This window comes from Silurus aristotelis, assembly GCF_946808225.1.
Source record: "Silurus aristotelis genome assembly, chromosome: 3".
Taxonomy (NCBI): Eukaryota; Metazoa; Chordata; class Actinopteri; order Siluriformes; family Siluridae; genus Silurus; species Silurus aristotelis.
Genome location: NC_139576.1, coordinates 12954148 through 12957456, shown reverse-complemented (window position 1 = coordinate 12957456; position 3309 = coordinate 12954148). Strand labels below are relative to the sequence as shown.

Here is a 3309-nt window from a genome sequence, read left to right as displayed (position 1 = left end):
AAACATCTGAGTTTTTTTTCCATTCTGGTTTGCAGTCTATTGCTATTATTAACCTTCATCACATGGTTTGTCACAACGCCTGAGTTCTCTTTGTTACACACCAAATAGAATAGCAATAGTTTTGTACTCTCTGAATTCAGACTGAGCTCCTGTTCTCACAATCAGAGATGACTGAGGCAATGCAGTTTACAAAAATATCTGTTAAGTACTATCTGATGGAAGAAACCAAAGACTAGAAGTATCTGCTTCTTTTAAATCTTTCCCACTTTTTTAAACGATTTTCCAAATTTCCTGCATCTCTGAACAAGTACAAATCTTCAGTTTAATGTGGCAGAAAATGTTACCAGGATAAAATGTATGGTTATCTCCTTAATGAAAAACACTTGGAGCCCTGAATTTCTAATGCACTACACAGCTGCAAAAACATAGGGATGAATTGATCTCATCATTCCACATTCAGTCTTGTGCTTCATATTGAAATCACAGCATATATCAGCTGACCTGCAGGTGTGCAGATTCTACGTGCTTTAAAAGTTTTTCATGTCCATCATTTTCGCAAAAAAGGGTTCCATGTCAGACATCTCACCTGAAATTCCTTATTAGGGTGTAAATTCTGTCACAATCACTCTAATTTAAAAGAAAAACATGCATGTTAATACAATTACTACACAGCACTAACTCTATTTCTATTGATCCAGGGACTGCTTCAAAAAATACCTCAAAACTCAGTGTAAAAAAAAAATTAAACACTGATGCAGAAAAACCCACAATTGTTTAAATGTAATCATGTGGACATGTTTATTTAATTGCATGGAGTTATTGTGTAGTATTCTTTTGAGGTGACTAGTAAGTGGTTTGTTTGTTTATTTCTAATAAACAATCCTGACAGCAGCCATACATTCTTGTCCCTTAATTTTGGATCTAACATGCATTTGGATAGCAGCACACCACCACATTGAGCACTGGCGCCCCTCAGGGCTGTGTGCTCAGCCCACTGCTGTTCACGCTGCTGACTCACGACTATGTAGCAATGCACAGCTCGAACCACATCGTCAAGTTTGCAGATGAAACGACCGTGGTGGGTCTCATCAGCAAGAACGATGAATCAGCATACTGAAAGGAGGTGCACTAGTTAACAGCCTGGTGTGGAGGCAACAACCTGTCTCTAAACATAGACAAAAACAAAGAGATGTTTGTGGACTTCAGGAGAGCACAGAGCAGCCATTCCCCACTGATCATTGATGGATCCCCAGTGGAGATCGTCAAGAGAACCAAATTCCTTGGTGTTCATCTGGCGGATACCCTCACCTGGTCAATCAAAACCAGCTCGATCACCAAGAAAGTCCAGCAGCATCTCTACTTCCCGAGAAGGCCGAGGAAAGCTCATCTCCCTCCCCCGTCCTGACTATGTTCTACAGAGGGACCATCAAGAGCATCCTGAGTAGCTGCATCAATGCCTGGTTTGGGAACTGCACCGTCTCGGATTCGCAAGGCTCTACAGAGGATAGTGAAGACAGTGAAGAACATCATCGGATTCTCTCTCCCCTCCATCATGGACATTTTCACCACACACTGCATGTGCAAAGCCAACAGCATTTTTCCTGCAAGCCATCAGGCTCCTCAATACACAGAACTAAACTGAAAAACACACACACACACACACACACACACACACACACACACACACACCCCTAACTGTGTGTTACTGAACTGTACAACCTGATATACCTTAATACACACTCATTACTCATCTAAATTCATTCCACCACCATTTATTTATTATTTATACTTAACTATATTATACAGTTTACATGCACCTCTCTACTGCTGCTACTGCTGTTTTTTGCACTGCATTGTTTGTGTTTATATATACTCTTGGTTATAGTTTTTATAGTTCTCTTTGCACAGTACTGTATATTCAGAGTATACAGTAGGTTTACTGGTCGAGGCTATCTTGTGTTATGTGTATAGTCCCACACTGTCTTGTGTTGCCTGTCTGTCTGCACAGTTTTCTGTCTGCACTGTTTGCACTAGGTTGCACTCGATGCACTTTATGTAGCTTTATGTTATGTAGCTCCATGTTGTTTAGTGTAGCACCAGGGTTCTGGAGGAACGTTGTCTTGTTTTCACTGTGTATCACTGTGTATAGTAGAAATGACAATAAAAGCCTCTTGACTTGAGCATGCAATACTATAAATATTTTTTTGAACAGTACAGTCCCAGCAATATTAAAGAACAATATTGAAAGGATATTTCACAGCGTACAGTATTTCACTACCGAATTTACACATGCTTTATGTAACATTAATATCGATTGCCTTTGGCTTGGACCTGTTGCTGTGCCAGACAGGCAATTAGAGAGTTTTACTGTGGAGTTTTAAATATCTAAAAATACTGCCCACACGAATATTAAAAAATATCCTTTATGCATCCAAGATTCTATAGCTCCAACTTGTTCTGGCTAAAATCAGGCCTGATATGCCATTAGATGTGAAAGGATTCAAAGTGCAAGCAAGACTTAACTAAAAAAAAAAAAAAAAAAAAATTATATATATTATTTTTTTTTTAAATATAAACCAGACTGGATTAAAAACTTCGCATTAGAGCTACATATGGTTTCAAGCAGATCTCCTTTATAAGCTAAGAATGTTTAACAGTTGTACAGGAAGTTTTCCATTAAACATATAGGTTGATTAATTAGCACATGTAATAATGACTATAACCACCAGAGGAGGCTGTATAATGCATTTCCGTGCTGCATCTCTCATAAAGAAGGATGCTTCAACTTCTCCGTTGGCCCCATCTTAAAAGTAAGGGTGGATTCAAATAAGTATTTGAACACCCTGCTATTTTGCAAGTTCTCCCACTTAGAAATCATCGAGGGGTCTGAAATTGTCATCGTAGGTGCATGTCCACTGTGAGAGACATAATCTAAAAGAAAAAATCCAGAAATCACAATGTATGATTTTTTAACTATTTATTTGTATGATACAGCTGCAAATAAGTATTTGAACACCTGAGAAAGTCAATGTTAAAATTTGGTACAGTAGCCTTTGTTTGCAATTACAGAGGTCAAACGTTTCCTGTAGTTTTTCACCAGGTTTGCACACACTGCAGGAGGGATTTTGGCCCACTCCTCCACACAGATCTTCTCTAGATCAGTCAGGTTTCTTGCATGTCGCTGAGAAACACGGAGTTTGAGCTCCCTCCAAAGATTCTCTATTGGGTTTAGGTCTGGAGACTGGCTAGGCCACGCCAGAACCTTGATATGCTCCTTACAGAGCCACTCCTTGGTTATCCTGGCTGTGT

General features: G+C 39.3%; 1 long non-coding RNA gene across 1 annotated transcript; it reads right to left on the bottom strand.

The window, feature by feature from the left end:
- Positions 1 to 277: 277 nt before the first annotated feature.
- LOC310723791 lies at positions 278 to 1809 on the bottom strand. Its single transcript, XR_014532772.1, has 2 exons — positions 1664 to 1809; positions 278 to 1633 (listed from the first exon to the last, which is right to left on the bottom strand). It is a non-coding gene; the product is annotated as an uncharacterized lncRNA (long non-coding RNA).
- Between the last annotated feature and the right edge of the window lie 1500 nt (positions 1810 to 3309).